This window comes from Artemia sp. Qi Xiang Cuo, chromosome 6 (assembly GCF_049724085.1).
Source record: "Artemia sp. Qi Xiang Cuo chromosome 6, ASM4972408v1, whole genome shotgun sequence".
NCBI lineage: Eukaryota > Metazoa > Arthropoda > Branchiopoda > Anostraca > Artemiidae > Artemia > Artemia sp. Qi Xiang Cuo.
In genome coordinates, this window is record NC_142799.1 from 47,794,756 (window position 1) to 47,815,976 (window position 21,221).

General features: G+C 38.0%; 1 protein-coding gene across 2 annotated transcripts in view; it reads left to right on the forward strand.

Annotated features, from left to right (window-relative positions):
* The window catches only part of LOC148951301 (putative PDZ domain-containing protein PDZK1P1), a 173,403-nt gene that overhangs the window by 106,814 nt on the left and 45,368 nt on the right, over nt 1-21,221 (forward strand). The gene's annotated exons all lie outside the window — the stretch shown is intronic.

The window sequence follows — 21,221 nt, forward strand, 5'->3', positions numbered from 1 at the left end:
ATGGGTAGCCAAACCGCCCCGCAAGGCATCAATACCATCTCGCAGTGCATCAAAACCATCCCGCCAGGCATCAATCTCATCTCGTGGGACATCAAAACCAGGTCCCTTTCCATGGGTAGCCAAACCGCCCTCCAAGGCATCGATACCATCTCGCAGTGCATCAAAACCATCCCGCGATGCATCAACATCATCCCGCGGGACCTCAAAACCAGCTCCTTTTCCATGGGTAGCCAAAACGCCCTGCGAGGCATCAATACCATCTCGCAGTGCATCAAAACCATCCCGCGAGGCCTCAACCTCATCTCGAGGGACATTAAAACCAGCTCCCTTTCCATGGGTAGCCAAACTGCCCAGTGAGGCATCAATACCATCTCGCAGTGCATCAAAACCATCCCGCGAGGCATCAACCTCATCTCGCCGGACATCAAAACCAGCTCCCTTTCCATGGGTAGCCAAACCGCCCTGTGAGGCATCAATACCATCTCGCAGTGCATCAAAACCATCCCGCGAGGCATCAACCTCATCTCGCGGGACATCCAAACCAGCTCCCTTTCCCTGGGTAGCTAAACCACCCTGCAAGGCATCAATACCATCTCGCAGTGCATCAAAACCATCCCGCGAGGCATCAACCTCATCTCGCGGGACATTAAAACCAGCTCCCTTTCCATGGGTAGCCAAACCGCCCTGCCAGGCATCAATACCATCTCGCAATGCATCATAACCATCCCGCGAGGCATCAAGCTCATCTCGCGGGACATCCAAACCAGCTCCCTTTCCCTGGGTAGCTATACAGGCCTTTGACTTTTTTCCTATCACCTCAAGGTATCCAATTAAAGTTTTTAATGTGGCGCCTTTTCTCTGAAGTTGTCCTATATGTTCATGGTCTAAACCTAATTAATGTCTCTCGGTTTAGATTTTTATATCTGCCTTAGCAGCCTCAATTAATTCGTTAGAAATTTCCTCAAACTCTCCCAAAATCGTGCGGCGAGACAGTTTTATTACCTTGTCCCCGTCATTAAAGATAACCACCAAATGTAATGGTATTTGTATGGAGGTCAATTGTGGAATTCAGAGCATGCAAAATGTCCCATCCGATAATTACCCTGTAATCCACATTAGGAAAAATTAAAAAAAACTCCCAATCTAAACGCTTTTTTCGGTTCTTGTCAGAAACGCAAAGATCATTTCCCCCAGTTTTGGTCGGTCTACTCGTTTCCCGGAGTAGCACTTCTACGAGTATTCGGTCTTTCGCATTGGGCTCGAATATGTCCATATTCCTTACAAAAATAACACTGTACATTTTTATAACGAGTATCCCTCTTTTCATACTGCCTACCCTCGTAGCTTACCCGACCACGAACACTTCCACACCCACGATCTTGAAAACCTTCATCATTGAGTCCAAGTTTCACCCTCGTCATAGCAGAAAGAAATTCATCGGAAGAAGAAGACGTCTCTCCTTCCCCCACTATCTGTTCTATCTATTCATATTGTTTTACAACCTTGTACGCATCGCCTAAACAAAAAAACTCTGCACTATGCTCTAACAAATACCGTTTGTAGGACGGTCTGATCCCCTCCTTGAATAAATTAAGAGCAAGTTTCAAGGACTACACCATCATCACTGGCTTCTAAGGACACCCTACATGACCTTTCTAATTTTTGCATCCTTCTATAGAATAGATATACCGTTTCATCCTTAAATTGAACCGCGCCTACAAACTCTGCAACCATTTTGCCTACTGTTTTGCCTGGGGCATATGCTACAAGTAATCCACGTTTTAAACTTGAAAAATTTATAATCGAGGGATCCAGATCCTTAAAAAAGGGGCGAAACAACCCATGGGCCAAAAGTGACGCGGTCTGTAACGCTCTTGAATCAGACCAATTTAACAACAATTGAAATTTTTGTAACTGCGAAACAAACTCAATTATTTTTCTACTTTCTGGCTTTGTGACTGGCGTTATTACTGAAAAACGGTCAATTAGCAATCCTATTACTTGTGACTGTTGAGGCTGTTCTATTGGAGGATTAATTGGGGTGGTGCTCGGTGGAGTTGGAGGGTTTGTTGGGACCCATGTCTTAATCTTTTGAAAGTGGTCATAAAGTTCATCTTGATCGAAATCAGGATCATTTGAGTCAAATAAAAGAGGTGGAAATATGCCATTTATCCTCCACTGTTTTACAAAATCAAAAGCAACCTTTTTGTTATATGCAGTTTCCGCATGATCAAGTATAGGAATAAAAACTGACATATTGAGATCAAAATTTGAAAAAGCAATGACTCTAAAAATTTAAATATGTGTTTTAAATACCGTTCTTCAATTAGGGATGCTAGATTTTGGGCAATAAACTTCACTTCTAACAATAAAGGTATAATAAAATTTACTGGGTTGTTTAACCGTGTTAAATCACTTACGAAAGGTAGTCTGTCTTAAATCCACTTGTAGTTGGTATCAATTAAGTCACTAGCGTCAAATGGAGTCACAATTGAGGATTAATTTTTGATTCTCGAATTAAAAATGTTAAATTTTTGTTGGAAACTGTCAAATGAAAATCACACGTCGACTGTATAAAATCAGTTAAAAGAAACACCAAATGTAGAATGGCTAAGCGAAGGTAGAAATCAACCGGAGACTCTCAGTTGTAGAAATTTTAATTAGTAGGTAAAAGCTATCGCGAGGAAATCCATGTTATATTAGGCACTGTTTAAAAGAAAGTGTTTTCTTTCATTTAAAAGAAAGTGTTTTTCAAGAAGGCGCTTTGAATAGAAGAAAGTTCAATAGCTCGTAACGTTTCGATGTCTTATTAATCAGTCTTTTGCAGTATTTGCAGCTCAATATCACATCAATTTTGGTAGCGGGCGAAATAGCTCTTCAATATGTTGCCAGTATTTAGCGTAAGATGTCGTCGTAAGTACTTATAACGGTCACTCAAATGTCACTTGGAGGTTTTCCACTAGTGATATATGCTCCACTAGTTTTAACCGCTTGCCACCACTCTGTAAACCTCTGTCTAGTTCTGTTCTATATGCCTTTTTATATTGGCAGATGTAACGGTTTACGTAAATTCGAACATAGTCAATAAACGTCGGTATATGGTCTTTATTGAATTAAATAAAAAAAACAAGTTTTTTTAACTGAAAGTAAGGAACGACGTTAAAACTTAAAACGAACAGAAATTATTCCGTATATGAAGGGGGCTGTCCCCTCCTCAACGCCTCGCTCTTTACGCTAAAGTTTTTTTATTGTTTAAAAAAATAAGAGTTGTGAGAAAGTCAAACTTTAGCGTAAAGAGCGAGGCGTTGAGGAGGGGACAGCCCCTTTCATATACGGAATAATTTTCTGTTCGTTTTAAGTTTTAACGTCGTTCCTTACTTTCAGTTAAAAAAACTTGTTTTTTTTGTATTTAATTTTTGAACGTTTTTGAATTGATGCAGGTTTTGATTTTGGCTCACCGTACATGAATAATTAAAACAAAATTTGCATATTATATTTGGTTAAATGGCTTTCTCGAAACTTGTTTAATTTTATTTACGAACGTTTTTATTAGTAATAAATATACGTAACTTAGAATTAACTTACGTAACGAACTTCTATATTCATAAATTTTTAACACGTATATTAGGGGGTTCGCCCCCTAGTCAATACCCTGCTCTTTAAACTATAGTTCGAATTTTTTTTCCAGTTCTTTAAAAATGACCTCTTAATCACAATCAGTTGATCAGTTGAAAAACTTGTTTTTTTTATTTAATTCCTGATCTTTTTCTTTAATAATGCTGGGAAATCCGGCGCCCCCTTCATAGCAATGTCCCTTCCCCCATGAAAACTTCCTTCATGGAAAGATCCTTCCATATAGCCCCCGACCCTCTCCTTCCCCCACCTACCAGAAAAAATCTCCTCTGAAAAAGTCTGTATACTTCCCAATAACCAATACTATATGTTAACATTGAGTAAAGTTCATAACTTTCAGCCCTCCCCCTGGGGACTTTGGGGGATCAAGTCATCCTAAAAGACATTTTTATCATATTTTCGACCATGCTGAACAAAATGGCTATCTCAAAATTTTGATCGGGTGACTTTGGGAAAACAATGAGCGTGGGAGGGGGCCTAGTTGCCCTCCATTTTTTTTGGTCACTTAAAAAGGGCACTATAAATTGTAATTTCCGTTCCAATGAGCCCTCCCACGATATTCTAGGAATACTGGCTCGAAACTATCACACCTGGGAAAAAAAACAAAAAAACAAACAAACAAACAAACAAACAAACAAATAAACACGCATCCGTGATCTTTCTTATGGCAAAAAATGCAAAAATCCACATTTTTGTAGATAGGAGCTTGAAACCTCTACAGTAGGGTTCTCTGATACGCTGAATATGATGGTGTGATTTTCATTAAGGTTCTATAACTTTTAGGGGTCTTTCCCCTTTTTTTGAAAATCAGCCAAATTTTCTCAGGCGCGTAACTTTTGATGGGTAGCTCTAAACTTGATGAAAGTTATATATTTGAAATCAGCATTGAAATCTGATTCTTTTGATATATCTATTGGTATCAAAAACCCGTTTTCTAGAGTTTCGGTTACCATTGAGCCGGGTCGCTCCTTACTTACAGTTCGTTACCACGAACTGTTTGATAACGTGAGAGTACAAGAACAACTAGCTACGACGAAGGCGAAATGTGGACTCCCATTCCAAGTATACAATTGGCCCCGACTCTCTAATATTGGAAATCCCAGTGATTGGCTGTTCACTGGCCTGAGAATAAAAAGTTCACACGATAAGCTTTGGCCTTCTCGGACGACCCCCTAGAGAAGCTATTGTTGACATATACATTGCTAACTCTGTTAGTAACGAGACACCAGAAAAAGGCTTCTCGAATTTATGTTCCAAATACTTTACACAAATCTGATGAAAATATAGTGCTTCAGTAACAAAATTATGGAAAATGCAAACGAGAATTATGAAAATCAGGCGGTCCAGAACGCATTATGTTAAATACCTAACATAACCAACTCTCAAGGCCGTACCCAGAGGGGGGAGGGTTAGGGGGGTTTTTACCCCTCCCGAAATGTTTTTTTGACTCGTAAAAACGTAACAAAAATGGATATAAACAAATTTTGTATGCCTTTTTATATTTTTTTTGTCTAACCCCCTCCCCCCCGAAAGAAAATCTTTGAGATAAACCCCCTCCGAAAAGAAATCCTGGGTACGGCCTTGCCAACTCTATATAATAAATATTTAATTGAAATATACCTGCATAATAGTTTATCTCACTCAGGCTAAGCTGATTATCTCCGAGTGCATACAGAAAGCGGTTTTAAACAGATCAAGAACAACAGTGTGATCAGTATAATATATAAGTACCAAAATAAATATGTAAAGGAATTGAATTATTATGATTGAATTTATGTGGGATTTTATTCGTAAAGAGAATCTTTTTCTATTACGTCTTGGTGAAGCTTATGGACCTCTGTTGTTAGATTGGGTGCTAAAGCTCAAATTTGTGTTGTACTTCAAGTTCTTTTATATATACATATATATATATATATATATATATATATATATATATATATACATATGTATGTATACATATATATATATATATACATATATATATATATATATATATATATATATATATATATATATATATATATATATATATATATATATATATATATATATATATATATATATATATATAATATATATATATATATATATATATATATATATATATATATATATATATATATATATATATATATATATATATATATATATATATATATATATATATATATATATAATTCAGTATAATTTTTGCTTGATGTACTTTCACCATACGGAATCGTTGTACTCACCTAGGGTTTTAAACGTATTTTAGAAGTCGAAATGCTATCTGTTTGATTCAAATAATATTGTATATTATAGCAATTACGTGCTAAGGATAAACTAATAGCTTTGTAAAATTATAAGGCCTCAGAGGATGATAACCTGGTATTTATGTTCCAAATAAATAGTTTTTTTATTTGGTTTAATCAGTTTTTTTTTTTTTATTTGGTGGTTATAAAGCGAGGGATAAGATCCTGAAGATTATGAAAATTATTTTTGATAAAGGAGAAGTACACAGCCATTTTAGGAAAGTTTTAATTAAACCCCTTTATAAGAAAGGTGACCAGAGTGACTGGTAATTATAGTGGCTTTAGCTTGATATCTGTACGAAGCAAATTACGTGACACTATGATACTTATTTTAGATTAAGATATGCTGTAGATAACATTCTAAGAGAAGAACAGTGTCGTTTTAGAAGGGAGAGAGAATGCGTTGACCCAATTTTCACACTAAATAGATATACATTATTCGATAAATAGACAAAAACTAACATACAATAAAAACGGTTCTATCCCATTATCAGGGCCTCTCGGCTTAATCACTATACACTAGCAATGATAAAACCCGTTTTGTGACGTCTTAACTGTTGTAGAGCAGGCAATGATAGCAAGGTTTTCATTGCGTATACTATATTAAGCTGTGTTTTTTTGGATTTTCGGGGGGGGGGAAGGTACCTAGGTTAGGTTACGTATTTAATGTATGCAATGCTTTACCCCCCCCCCCCCCTCCTAATGTGCAAATATATAGCCCAAATTTATTTCTAAATATTATATATTCATTCTATTTTATTTCATTAGCATTACCCAAACTTGACTTTTTTGAGAGGTCCGGATAATGGGATAGTACCATAAATACAAATAAATCCTCATATAAACCACCCCCCCGAAAGTCTCTATGGTCGGGAATGCTGAGAGAAAGAATTGTGGTAATTAGATTAATATTGTAAAAATTATATTAGTACTATAGCAGCTATAATTGCAAGTGTCTGAATCATCTGGCTCCATTAATCCTCGGTTTTGTACATTATGAACGGGCATTTGTTTCAGTTGATAGAATAGATTTAGTGAATCCCCATCCTTGCATGGTTTACTAAATAAGTATATTAAAGAGATGGTTGCTATGAACTAGGATAATATTACTACGGCTACGATTAAGGTAGGTATTAAAGTTAGTATTAGTCTTATAGAATAGAATTTATTGACACAAAAGCCCAAAGGGCCGTGATCACAAAAACAAAGACACATTCATACAAACATAAATTGGCACAAAAGTATAATCTAGGCTAGTGAACTATCGCCCTCATCCCTAAACTTCAAAAAAACTTTCTCCATGTTCTATACCCATCGTCAGGAACCTTCCGAGTCTCTTTATACCTATATTATTAACTGAATCCACGTCTTATACAACTGCATCCGCCAACTTTACTAATGATGTTACCCAGGTAAGTAAAGCTATCCACTTGATGGATTTTCTTGCTGCCTAATACCACCCCTTTGTCATAATTTATTCCTGGTCTAAGCGACTTAGTCTGCTAAACATTAATTTTCAAACATATTATCACATCCTGAATTCTCGAAACCTCCAAAGCCTCATTCAGTTTGCTAACACTTTTATGTAGCACAGTTAATTGTCTGCGTAATCTAAGACTTGGAGAGTTTCATCTTTTTATTTGATACCATACCCCCCCCCCTATAGTCTTTCCAGAATTCATTAAGACAAAGTACATAAAAATAATTCATATAAACAGGGATATGACATAAGCCTGTTTAACTCCAGATTTCACACCAAACCCACTAATAACTTCAATTCTTACCATAACCGTAGCAATATTATTCCAATTCGTAGCAATCATCTTCTTAATACACTTATCTGGTAGTTGGTAGACCGTGCAATGATTAGATGTTCACTAAATATATTCTATCAACTGAAACAAATGCGCGTTCACAATATACAAAACTGGGGATTAATGGGGTCTGAGGGTTCAGACACTTGCAGTTATAGCTATTAGTAAACTTAATGTTAAAAATGTTGGCAAACATAATGTCTTTTTGAAGGTTTTGAGAATTCAGGATGTGATAATATGTTTAAAAATTAATGTTTAGCAGACTAAGTCGCTTAGACCAGGAATAAATTATGACAAAGGGGTGGTATTAGGCAGCAAGAAAATCCATCAAGTGGATAGCTTTACTTACCTGGGTAGCATCATTAGTAAAGTTGGTGGATACAGTTGTATAAGACGTGGATTCAGTTAATAATATAAGATATACAAAACGATAAAATTCTTCCCACAGAGATTAAACTATTAGAAGTCATATCGTTGAGAGTAGTCAAGAACGTCGTTGGAAGGTAGATGTTTCGAAATAAAGACAGATAAGATGCTTTCTGGAGGAATTATCTAGGGATAGTGTTAGGTTCTCGTTTGACTGAGCTTATATCAAGCTATAAACTCTACGAACATACAATTGTATCTCCTTTTTAGATACTAATTTTAAAATTTTAAGATACCAATGTCACGTTTTACGGATGCCATATTGCCAAAAATCACGGTTCTTGGCCATCCACCTGGGGCCAAGCGAAAAGTAGATCGTCTGGGAATTCGATGGGAAGAATTCAAAAGAAAGAATTTAAAAGAAACTAGAACTCCAAGGGAAGCGGTAAAGAGTGATGGTTTGAACAGATTGTGGAGAAGGAGGAGGAGCGTACTGTATTGCCCTCGGACTGTTTTTTGCGGCAATAGTTCGTTAGTAGTAGTTTTCATTGTAGTATAGTAATTGCATGGAAAAGAGTCGCAATTAAATTGAACAAGAAAGTTATTTTACCTCTAGAACCCATAAAATTTGTGTCAGTTTAAAACACTATCTTCCGTTCGTAATTTCTAGTTTGTGCTTTTTTACATTGGCTTATGGTTTTTAAATTGTCTACTGTCAGGATAGTTGTCGGTACTTCTTCGTTATACCCACTCTTTTTATACCGTATCTGAAACTCAAGAGGTGAATGGAGCTCGTCCGGAATGATGCAGACCATGTCTGCTGACCACGTACCTCTGGATACGGGGTTTCCCCTAACTAAACGCTCCGATCAGGGTGGCCTCAACCTCATGAATTGGGTGGAGCCCACCCCAGGATTCTCAGTATCCAGGTAAATCCTGACTCTAATCAGAACCCAGGCCTATGGTCGGTTGGGCTTGCAACCCTCCACCCGAGAGCCATTGCAATGAATAGCTTAGCAGCTGCCTCGGATGACCAACCTTCTTTTATCCCATCACAACCCTTGCTTGCCCCTCGAATGAGAAATGACCAGTGTTTGAATCTTATTGACCAAGGTGGCCTCCGAATTGCCACCTGGAATGTATTGACATTAAATTTTCCCGGAGCTAAGACGCTTCTGGTGATGGAACTGAAGCGATTCCGCATCTCTATTGCTGGAATAACAGAAACCCACCTAGTCGGGAATGGAAATGATCCCATAGGTGAGGGATACAACCTTCTCTGGTCTGGCCAGACAACCACCAGAAGAAACGGAGTCGGACTAGTTCTTGATGACAAATCCAAGAAGTGTCTACTGTCATTCACTCCCGTCTCAGATAGAATCGCTAATGCTCGACTCAGTCACGAGCAAGGAAAAATGACGGTCCTTGTTTGTTATGCCCCGACAAACGAAGCTGACACAGAAACAAAGGACACTTTCTACTCTGCCGTGACGGACGAATTGTCGAAGATATCCCCGCACGATATTGTCATTCTCCTAGGTGACCTTAATGCAACTGTGAGCGACAACCACGACTTATGGCGACAAGTCATTGGACCAATTACTCCGGATTCCTTAAATGACAATGGTCTAAGGCTTCTACAGCTCTGCAGCACGCACAACCTTATGATTACTAATACCATGTTCGCAAGGAAGGACATTCACAAATATACATGGTACAGCAACGACGGCCAAACTGAAAAAATGATTGACTACATCATCGTGTCACAAAAATGAAGGTGATTGATCAGTAACTGCAAAACGTATAGGGCAGCTGAGATTGGCAACACTAACCATCGCCTAGTCATCGCTAACATGCGACTAAGGCTCAAAGTCCAGCACTCAGAACCAAGACCAGCCAAGATCGATGTCTCTCGCCTCCGCGATCAGAAGATATGGTCGAAATATGCCATTGATTTCTCGAACCGCTTCGACGCACTCCTGCCATTTGAAAGTTGTGAAAACGCATTGCTCTCGTTCAAAAAGAATGTCCTGGAATCAGCGACAGCAAATGTTGGTCGGGAAAAGCGTGCTAATAAAGCGTGGATTCAGTCGGATACGCTTGACGTCATAGAGCAGAGACGCAAGGCGAGATTACTCGGTGACATGCTAACCAATACAAGCCTTAATGGGGTCTGCAACAAACTGATACAGCGAGAAAAAAAATTGTTTCTGGAAAGAAAGGCACATGAGTTAGAGTGTGCAGCCAAGAAAGGTGACGCTGGCGGTCTCTACAAGCATCTCCGTGATCTAACAGAAGACATTGCCCCCTCGGTTGCATGTGTTGTCTCTGTGGAAGGCCAGCCGCTCAATGACGAAGCTGCCCAGGTCTGTCAATGGAAAGACCACTTCCTGAGTCTCCTGAACGCCAAAGCCGTAGCGCAGACTGATCAGGAACTCATTAGCCTACCCGCTAACGACCTGAACCTGCTAAGAAGTGACACAGACAATCCTTTCTCGTCATCAGATATCTACACAGCAGTAAAACGTTTGAAGAACAACAAAGCGGCAGGCATATGTGGAATATCTGCTGAGCTCCTGAAGTATGCTGGACCGGCGATGCCACTTTGGCTCCACACGGAGCACGACATTCGGCATCAAAACCGGTGCACGACAAGGGTGTGCCGCCGCCCCGGAACTGGTCAATTGCGTGATAAACCATGTCATGACACGAACAACAAATCGCCTGCCCTTTGGTCTGTAGTTTGGAGATCGCGTTCTGACGGACGCTGACTTCGCAGATGATCTTGGTCTCGTTGCTGACTCGATCGACCAGTTGACTGGCACTCTGGAAGTCCTATAGGAAGAGGCAGCAAAAGCGGGGCTGAAAATAAACTAGCTTAAGACGAAGATAATGGCAATTGAGCCCCCAAGCCCAGTCTCGCCCCCTGAGAACATAACTGTTTGCGGAGCTCCTGTTGAAGTTGTAAAGAACTTCACTTATCTTGGCTCCGTGCTGTCTAATGAAGGCTCTATAGAGGAAGAGGTGTGCAGCCGAGTTTCAAAAGCCTTGTCTATCGTCGGAAGGCTCAACAATCTCTGGAGAATGCCGCATATATATAGGTACACGAAGGTATGAATTTATAACATATCAGTAAACTCGATTCTCGGTTGTTCGGTAGCAACCAGGCCTCTCAAGTCAGCACTTCTCGAAATGATAGACCTCTGCCCAATCGGATCGCTCCGTCGGATTCAGGGATTTCGACGGGATAATTTTTTAAGTAGCGTACGGTTGATCATGCTTAACCTCCAAGTATTGTTTTCCAACCAAATAGCCCAGCCTACTCTCAGATTGTTCGGATACCTCCTGCGTATGCCGACAACCCCAGCCCGAATAGTCTATGATTTTGACGCTAAAGCTAATGGCTGGTCTCGCCCGAGGGGCAGACCTCAGACAAGGTGGAAGGATAGCCTCAACAAATTCATTGAGATAGCTAACATCGCTGTCGAAGAGGCCCCATCAATAGCAGTAGACCAGTCAGCCTGGAGGAGATGAGTTGCGACGTTCTCTACGCCACCCCCAACGTGGCAGGAGCCTTAAGTCAAAGTAAGTCAAGTAAAACTCAAGACGCTTGGAGCAAACCCGTTTTACGGGATGATTCAACACACTGCTGTAGATGTATAGCGTGGTTTTAACTGCGTATACGATATTTAAAGTGTTGTTTTTTGTTTTGTTGTTGTTTTTTTCTGGGGGAGGGGAGTTACCGAGGTTAGGTTACGCATTTAATATATGCTTTTCTTTGCCCGACACCCCCCCCCTAATGTGCAAATATATAGCCCAAATTTGTTTATAAACTACTATATATTCATCCTATTTTATTTTATTTCATTAGCATTAACCAAACTAGCAGTATATAAAAGAGTGGGTATAACGCAGAAGTACTGATTTGTCTATAAAAAGGTGAAAATAGAATATATACAACTAAAAGATATGAAAATAGCCAAGACAAAAATGAATTAATTTGTCTTCGTCTAACGGTCACTCACACAGCACCATCTGGCCTACACAGGGGCGTCAATTTTTTTTTTTGGGGGGGGGGAATGTATTTTTTATACATGGGGGTAATGGTTGCTGCTTTTTCAGTTTTTCAATGATAATGCAAAAAAGCCTGTTCTCATTGAAAATACCAAAAAAATAGTGTTCAAAATCCTGGGGGAGGTGGGTGAAAAATCCATCCCCCCACCTAATTGACGGCAATGAGTTCAAATCTTTAGGCGGTAGTTGTTATTTGACGTGTGGCGCACTTCCATTACGCGTAATTAAGAACTTTTTAGCGTAAGATCTAAGGAAAGTGTTACTAAGGATAGTTTCTCTTGCTAAGAAGATAGCAATGAAATGCTTATTTTGCTCTTTATTCACCTTGAGTATTTTTATTCACATACTTCAACCATGTGTTACTAAGAGCTTAAAAAATTCTTTTTTTTTAAATAAGAACTAAGCAAACTGTTACTAAGGAAATTTCCTTCTACTAAGAAAATAATAATAAAATGTTTTTATCACTATTAATTCACTTAGAGTATTTTAGTATTCAAGTTTTTCATTATGTTTTTTTTATGCGTCTGCATACAGTAACAGTAATTGAATTAAAAATCTATTGAACAAGAAACGCAAATTAATTACACAATTTAGATCTGAAGGATGTGGCAGTTTCCTGTTTGCAAAAAGAAGAATCACGGACAAAAGCTCGAGTTTAGGCGAGAAACGGATATAAATACTTATTTACGCAATGAGTTGAATTGCAGATGTTTAAGGTTTTCACCAATTTTTCGTGAAAGATTTATAAATATAATTTTCTTCAGCAGAAATTTCCTTTTTTATATCACATGTAAAAGTATTTTTATCCTTTTTTGCTTCTCCTTGGAAGTCAGTGTCAATTTCAATTAGGACTCTTTAGAGAGGTCTATTTGTTTAGATGAGTAGTTTTGCGACTCCATCCTTAGTCTCAGCCCATCCTCAGATCTAATGTATATGCATTCTCATATTGTAATACACAATGGAGAAGATAACGTAACAAGAAATTTGAAAGTTATGTAAGCTAAATGACAAGAACGATTATAAGACAACTTTTGTAACCCGACTATGTGATTGCAATTCCATTTAACACTATCACAGTTCGTGGTTACGAACTGTAAGTAAGGAGTTGCCCGGCTCAATAGTAATCGAAACTCTAAAAACGGAATTTTGAAACCAATAGATACATCAAACGAATCAGATTTTTATGCTGATTTCAAATATATAAGTTTCATCAAAGTTACGCGCCCGAGCAAATTTGCCTGATTTTCGAAAAAAGGGGGAAACACCCTCTAAGAGTTATAAAACCTTAATGAAAATCACACCATCAGATTCAGCGTATCAGAGAACCCCACTGTAGAGGTTTCAAGCTCCTCTCTGCAAAAATGTGGAATTTTCCATTTTTTGCCAGAAGAAAGATAACGGATGCGTGTTAATTTGTTTGTTTTTTTTCCCAGGGGTAATCGCAACGACCCAGTGGTCCTAGAATATCACGGAAGGGATCATTCGAACGGAAATTAAAAGTTCTAGTGCCCTTTTTAAGTGACCAAAAAAATGGAGGGCAACTAGGCCCCCTCCCAGGCTCATTTTTTCCCAGTCACCCGATCAAAATTTTGAGATAACCATTTTGTTCAGACGTGACTTGGAGTGAATCTCTGAACCTGTATATTGTAATATCACGACTTTTAGTGACTTCTCTGTACCACACTTTTTATTTACCTTTTAGACAATTATTCATGCATGGAGGTAGGGTTTTTAAACTACATCCGATTAAAGATGCATAGGTTAGGGCCCCCTTTTATTTTCGTTTATTTTACTGAGACTGAGAGATAAAAAAAAAAAAAAAAAAAAAAATTCAACCCTTTTGCACTCGACTCCTAGTTCTTAGAATGACCACTAAAACGCCAAGAATCAGTTTTAACCCTCCTGCAAATCATTTGAAAGGAATTTACATTATTCTCTCCTTCTACCAATAAAAGAGGACTTCGATGATTAGTTTATAATGTTCACTGTTCACTCTCCGATAACATCAAATACAGCCCCAGAGAGGAAACACGGGCTTACTCCCTCCCTAGAGTAGTTTCTTGAAGTTCCTATGAACTCGACTATTCTAAATCCATGATTAAGAAACCCGTTCTTCTTCCTTTAAAGTTTTTTTTTGTTTTTTTTTTGTTTTTGCAGATTCTATAGTATTAAACCCAGTTGCTATTTGGCTTGTTTTGACTGTTCCATGATACGCATGGTTTCCTTGGTTTTCTCAATGTGTTTACTTTTTGATAGTAAACGTAATACCATTTTTGACAGTAGTGACAAGTTGCAACATGGAAGTGTAAAAATGACTTAGGAAATGTTGTTATCTGAGTTTCTTCATTATCAAAAAGGATTTGCTTAAGAAGGGGCGAAAGTCATTTTTTACGAACTTTATATTTATATAAATATTTCAGCTTTCAAGCCTGAACAAACAGTTTATGGTAACGAACTGTAAGTAAGGAGCGACGCGACCTAATAGTAACCGAAACCCTAAACAATGGAACTTTGATATCAATAGATACATCAAAAGAATGGGTTTATTGTGCTGATTCCAAATATAGAAGTTTCGTTAAGTTTAATTTTACCCATCAAAGGATGCGATCCTGATAAAATTTGCCTGATTTATGAAAAAGGGGGGAAACACCCCTTAAAAGTCAAGGGCCTTAATAAAAATCACACCATCAGATTCAGCGTATCAGAGAACCTTGCTATAGAGGTTTCAAGCTTATATTTATAAAAATGTTGACTTTTAAAAGTTCTAGTGCCCTTTCTAAATGACCAAAAAGATTAGAGGGCAATTAGTTACCCTCCCCTCCCCCCAAGTCGTCTGATCAAATTGTTAGATAGACATTTTGTTCAGCATAGTCCAAAGGTTCAATAACTATGTCTTTGGTGAGGATATGACCCTCCATGGTCCCTGGGGAAAGGGCTGTAAGCGGTATCGGGTGTATCGGTATTGATCGTATCGGTACCTGGCTAGTCGGTATCGGGTGTTTCTTTCAATCATGGGTTTTGTGCCTTCTATATGATTATTTAGAGAACCTGTCTTTGTTAAGGCTGATAATAGTAATTCTTTACCAATCCTGTTTTTCCTACTATGCCAAGGAATTACGATTCACCACCAAAATTTGAGCGATTTTGAGGTGGGATTTTTTTTGGGATTCTTAGGGTGGGGTTTTGCAGGGTGGGGATTTTCCACGGGAAGAGTTTTCCGTGGGAAGGAAAGTTTGTGGGGGACTTTCATTGAGAAATTTTTGTACCAGGAGAGGGGATTTTCTATCCTTGTTTGAAAAACTGTCACAAATTAAATAAAAAAAGCAACTAAAAGTAAAGATAAACATTAAAACTGAAAAAAGAACAGAAATTATTTCGCCTATAAGGGGGACTGCCCCCCCCCGAACAAAATTAAATAAAATATCATGGCTGTGTCGGTACCATGTCGTGTATCATGGATTTCCCGTTATTGTTTGAAAAAGGATCAGAAATTAAATAAGAAAACAAGTTTTTTTCCTCTGAAAGTAAGGAGCGACTTTAAAACAAAACAAATAGAAATTATTTCGTATACGAAAGGGGCTGCCCCTTCCTCAATTCCTCGCTCTTTACGCTCTAGTGTTTTATTACTTTGTAAAGCACAGTTGTGACAAAGAGTCAATCTTTAACGTAAAGAGCGAGGAATTACGGAGAGGGCAGCCCCTTCCGAACACGGAATAATTTCTGTTTGTTTTAAATTTTAATGTTGCTGCTTTCTTTCAGTTGAAGAAACTTGTTTTTTTTTATTTAATAAAAAACTTGAACTGCCGTTAAAAATGAGCTATAGGCTAGTCGGCGCGGGTGCGATAATCCTTATGTTTTGGGCTTTACAAATTGTGTTTTTCTGCTATTTGTTACAAATTAACTTAACCACTGAGGAAATAGTTGGTAAATTTCTGTACGGAAGAGTGTACTGGAGAAAATCCAGCCAATAAGAAAAACAACTGAAGCCACTCATTATCCCATCTTTCAGGGTCATTAGTAGAGGAGGGGGTACCAGCGTGACGATCACCACGTGGCGTATGGTTTTCTCAGTGAGAATGAAAAAACAGGAATTTTATCACTTGAAAAAACATGAATTTTGTAAAATTTATGTTTGTTTTAATTTATGGTTATGTGTGTTGTTCGATTTATTTGATGTTTTTCTCGGATGTCAACATCAAATTATGGATGTTTTATGGTTTTTGTCAGTGAGAATTTGAAAAACAGGAACTTTCTCACATTTTTGTATTTTTTTTTGGTTTTTGTCAGTGGGAATTTTAAAAAACAGGAACTTTCTCACTGTGAAAACCATAAACCACGTGGTGCTGTCACGAGTCAGAACATCTGTGCTGTCGACCTCAATTCACCTATCGTGAATCTATAATTCCCCTTAGAAACAACAAATTAATTTCCCCTTTCTTGACAGATCAATCAATCAATGACATCATCTGTCAGACTAAAAATTTTCGCATAGAAACATTTCTCCAGGAATAGATCCAAATCATTAATGTCTTTGCCTCGGGAACAGTTCTACTGGTCGAACTCCAAAGGATATTAATAACCAAAGGCCATGGAAACAATTAGGCAAGGAACATCTTAGCGATGAATTGTTTTAGCGCGCGAAAAGGTTTCATATTAATTTGAAATGCGTTAGCGCAGAGATGCCAATAACAAAGGAACACGCTGAATTTACGTTTAATGATTATTTGGGCGAAACCGTTTTAGACAGGTTATGGAACTATTTCGGCGAAACAGATAGAGACATTTTAAAAGAAGATTTTTGAAGAGATTTTAGAAGAGAATTTAATGGTGAAACTCTGTGGTCGTTATAATACACAAGTTTCATTTGAACAGTGTTGTGAGGTCCTCTAACCCAACCCCAGAGGGTTCCAATCCTCCTACCCCAACCCCGAAGGAAGCCCCCGGTCCTCAAAGCCCCCCAAACTCCCAAATGGCCACCGGCGCCCCCAAAGGCCCACCCAGACCCCCAAAGGCCATCCCCAGGCCCCAAATGTCCCCCAGGCTCCCAACTGTCCCCCCGGACACTCAAAGGCTCCCCAAGCTCCCAAAGGGCCACCGGCACCCCCAAGGCCCACCCAGACCCCCAAATGCCCTCCCCGGGCCCCCCAAAGGCACATCGAGCTCCCAAAGGACCAACGGGGTCCCAAAGGCCCTCCACCGGTCCCCAAATGTCCCCCAGGCACCCCAAGACCCACCCGACGCCCCCCAGGCCAACCCATACCCCAACATGCGCTCACCGGCCCCCCCAAGCCCCTCCACCCGGCCCCCAAGGGCCCTCTGAGCTCCCCCAGGACCACCGACCCACCAGGGACCCACAGACCCTCAAAGGCTCTCCCCGAGCACCCGTCTTTCGTTGAGGTGTGTTGTCTTACTCCTATGATTTGGGTGGTGTATTTTGCTACTTCTGGCTTGTATGAGCTAAGGTTTCCTTGTATTTCGTAGGTGACTGTTGTCTGAAACCAATAGTTTGGGATGAGTAGTTTGCTATTTCAGGCTTTTATGAGCTAGGTTTCTTAGCCTTTCGTTGATGTGTGTTGAGTGAAACTTATGATTTGGGATATGTAGTTTGCTATTTTTGACTTTTCTGAGCTAGATTTCTTAGCTCTTTTCATAGTGTATGCTGATTTGTCAGTAAAATGTTTATGATTTAGGATGTATAGTTTGCTATTTCAGACTTTTCTGAGCTAAGGTTTTCTAGTATTTCGTAGGTGAATGTTGACTGAAACCAATAGTCTGGGATGAATAGTTTGCTATTTTTGACTTTTCTGAGCTTGGTTTCTTAGTCTTTCGTTGGTGTGTGTTGACTGAAACCGCTGATTTGGGATATGTAGTTTGCTATTTTTGACTTTTCTGAGCTGAATTTCTTAGTCTTTAATAGAAGTGTGTTCTATGAAACATATGATTTGGGATTGGTGGATTGCTACTTTTGACTTTTCTGAGCTGGATTTCTTAGCCATTCGTAGGTGTGTGTTGTCTGAAACCAATAGTTTGGGATGAATAGTTTGCTATTTTTGACTTTTCTGAGCTAGATTTCTTAGCCTATCATATGAGTGTCCTTTCAGAAAATTATGATTTGGGAGGTGTAGTTTGCTTTTTGGACTTTTCAGAGCTAGGATTCTTAGTCACTCATAGGTGTTTGTTGTCTGAAACTTTGAGTTTGGGATGAGTAGTTGGCTATTTCAGACTTTTCTGAGCTAAGGTTTCTTAGTATTACGTAGGTGAATGCTGTCTGAAACCTATGATTTGGGATATGTAAATTAATATTTCTGGCTTTTCTGATTTGGATTTCTTAGTCTTTTCATAGGTGTGTAGTGTCTGAAAACTATGATTTGGGATGTGTATTTTTCTATTTTAGACTTTTATTAGATAGTTTTATTATACTTTAATATGTATGTGTTTTCATAACAGTATGATTTGGTTTGTGTAGTTTGCTATTTCAGGCTTTTCTGAGCTAAGGTTTTCTAGTATTTCGTAGGTGAATGTTGTCTGAAACTAATAGTTTGGAATGTGTAATTTGCTATTTCCGACTTTTCATAACCGGATTTCTTAGTCTTTCGTAGGTGTGTGGTGTCTGAAACCTATGATTTGGGATGTGTGGGTTGCTATTTCTGGCTTTTCTGAGTTGGATTTCTTAGTTTTTCATAGGTATGTAGTGTCTGAAACCTATGATTTGGGGTGGATGGATTGCTACTTTTGACTTTTCTGAGCTGGATTTCTTAGCCTTTCATAGGTGTTTGTTGTCTGAAACATATAGTTTGGGATGACTAGTTTGCTATTTTTGACTTTTCTGAGCTAGGTTTCTTAGCCGTTCATAGGTGAGTGTTGTCTGAAACCTATGATTTGGGATATGTAGTTTGCTATTTTTGACTTTTCATAACCAGATTTCATAGTCGTTCATATGTGTGTGATTTATGAAACCTACGATTTTAGGATATGGGGGCTTATTTTTTTTTACTTGTCTAAGCAGGATTTCTGTGAAATTCGTAGGTTTGTATCTACTAAAAACACTGAGGAGGGGTGATGTATTTGCTAATTTTGTACTTTCAGATATAGATTTCTTAGACTTTCATAGGCTTATCCTTTCTGAAAATTATTATTTGTGAATCACACAAAAAATTAAACATTCAAAATAAAAATTAAATGAGCACAAAAACATACATGCACACAAAAACTTACACACACACACACACACACACAAAACTTAAACACACACACACACGAAAACTCAAACAAACACGCGAAAACAAAAAAAAACAACAACAATGAAACAAACACACAAACCAACAAAAACAAACATAAACAACAAAACAAAAAAACTCACCCACACACTCAAACAAACTAACACACACACACACTCACAAAAATTAAACAAAACCACACGAAAACTTACACTCACACAAAAAAACTAACACACAAACAAAAACTTACACAATCACACGAAAAAATACACACACACACACACACACGAACAATTAAATACACACGAAAAAACTTACACCCACACACACACACACACAAACTAACACACACACACACACAAACAAAAAAACTAACACAAGCACACGACAACTTACAAGCACACAAAAACTTACACGCACACAAAAACTTACACACACACACACACACACAAAATCACACACACACACACACTCTACAAATCACACACACACACGCAAAATAAAACACACTCAAACACAATTACGCACAATCACAAAAACAAACATAAAAAACAAATAAATACAGAAAAAATCTATAACTATAAAACACAAAAGAAAAAACAAAATAACAAAAAAAATAATACACACACACACACACACATAAACAAAAACTAAAACATGAACGCAAAAACTCACACACAAAAACCCACAAAAAATAACAAACACACACACACACACAAAAAACTAACACACACAAACACAAAAAATTACACACACACCCAAAAACTGACACACAAAAAAAATGACACACACACACAAAAACACAAACACAAACTTACCCACACACACAAAAAAAACTTACACACAAAAAAAATTACACACACACACACACACACACACACACACACACACACACACAAACTAAAAAAAAAAGAAATAAAAAATCTATACAACAGCAATATCTGATACAAAAAAAAAAAAACACACACACACAAAAAAAAAAAAACACTCAAAAAAACTAACACACACACACACACAAAATTACACACACACACACACCAAAACATACACACACACGCAAACACTTGAACACACACACAAAAAATAACACACACACAAACACACACACACAAAACTTACACATTCACACGAAAACTTACAAGCACAAAAAAACTTATACACACACACACGAAAACTTACACACACACTACAAAACTGACACAAACAAAATCTTAGACACACAAAAACTTAAACAAAATAAAAAAAAAACAAATAAACACTCACTATAACTATTAATCACGCACAAAAAAACCAATACATAAACAAAAAATTACACACACACACACACACAAAAACTAACATAAAAACGACCACAAATAAAAAAACGCAAAAACAAAATAACACACCCACTACACCACAAAATATATATCAAACACAAACACACACGAACACATACGCACAAACACAAAAAATTACACATGCACACACGCCAAAACATAGACACGCAAGCAAAAATACAAACACACAAAAACACACAAACAAACCAACACAACAAAAACAACCCAACAAACAAAACAAAAACAAACCAACATAATCACACGAACAATTAAATTAATATAATAAATTAAAATCAAAATAACAATTAAACTCTATAGATAAAAATTAAATGAAAAAAATAAAACATACACAGACACCCGAGCACATACAAACACACACACACGCACACAAATATAAACACTAACACACATACACACACACAAAACTTCTACAAAAACATACAAACACAAACACATACACACAAACACACACACACACACAGACAGACAAACACACACACACACACACAC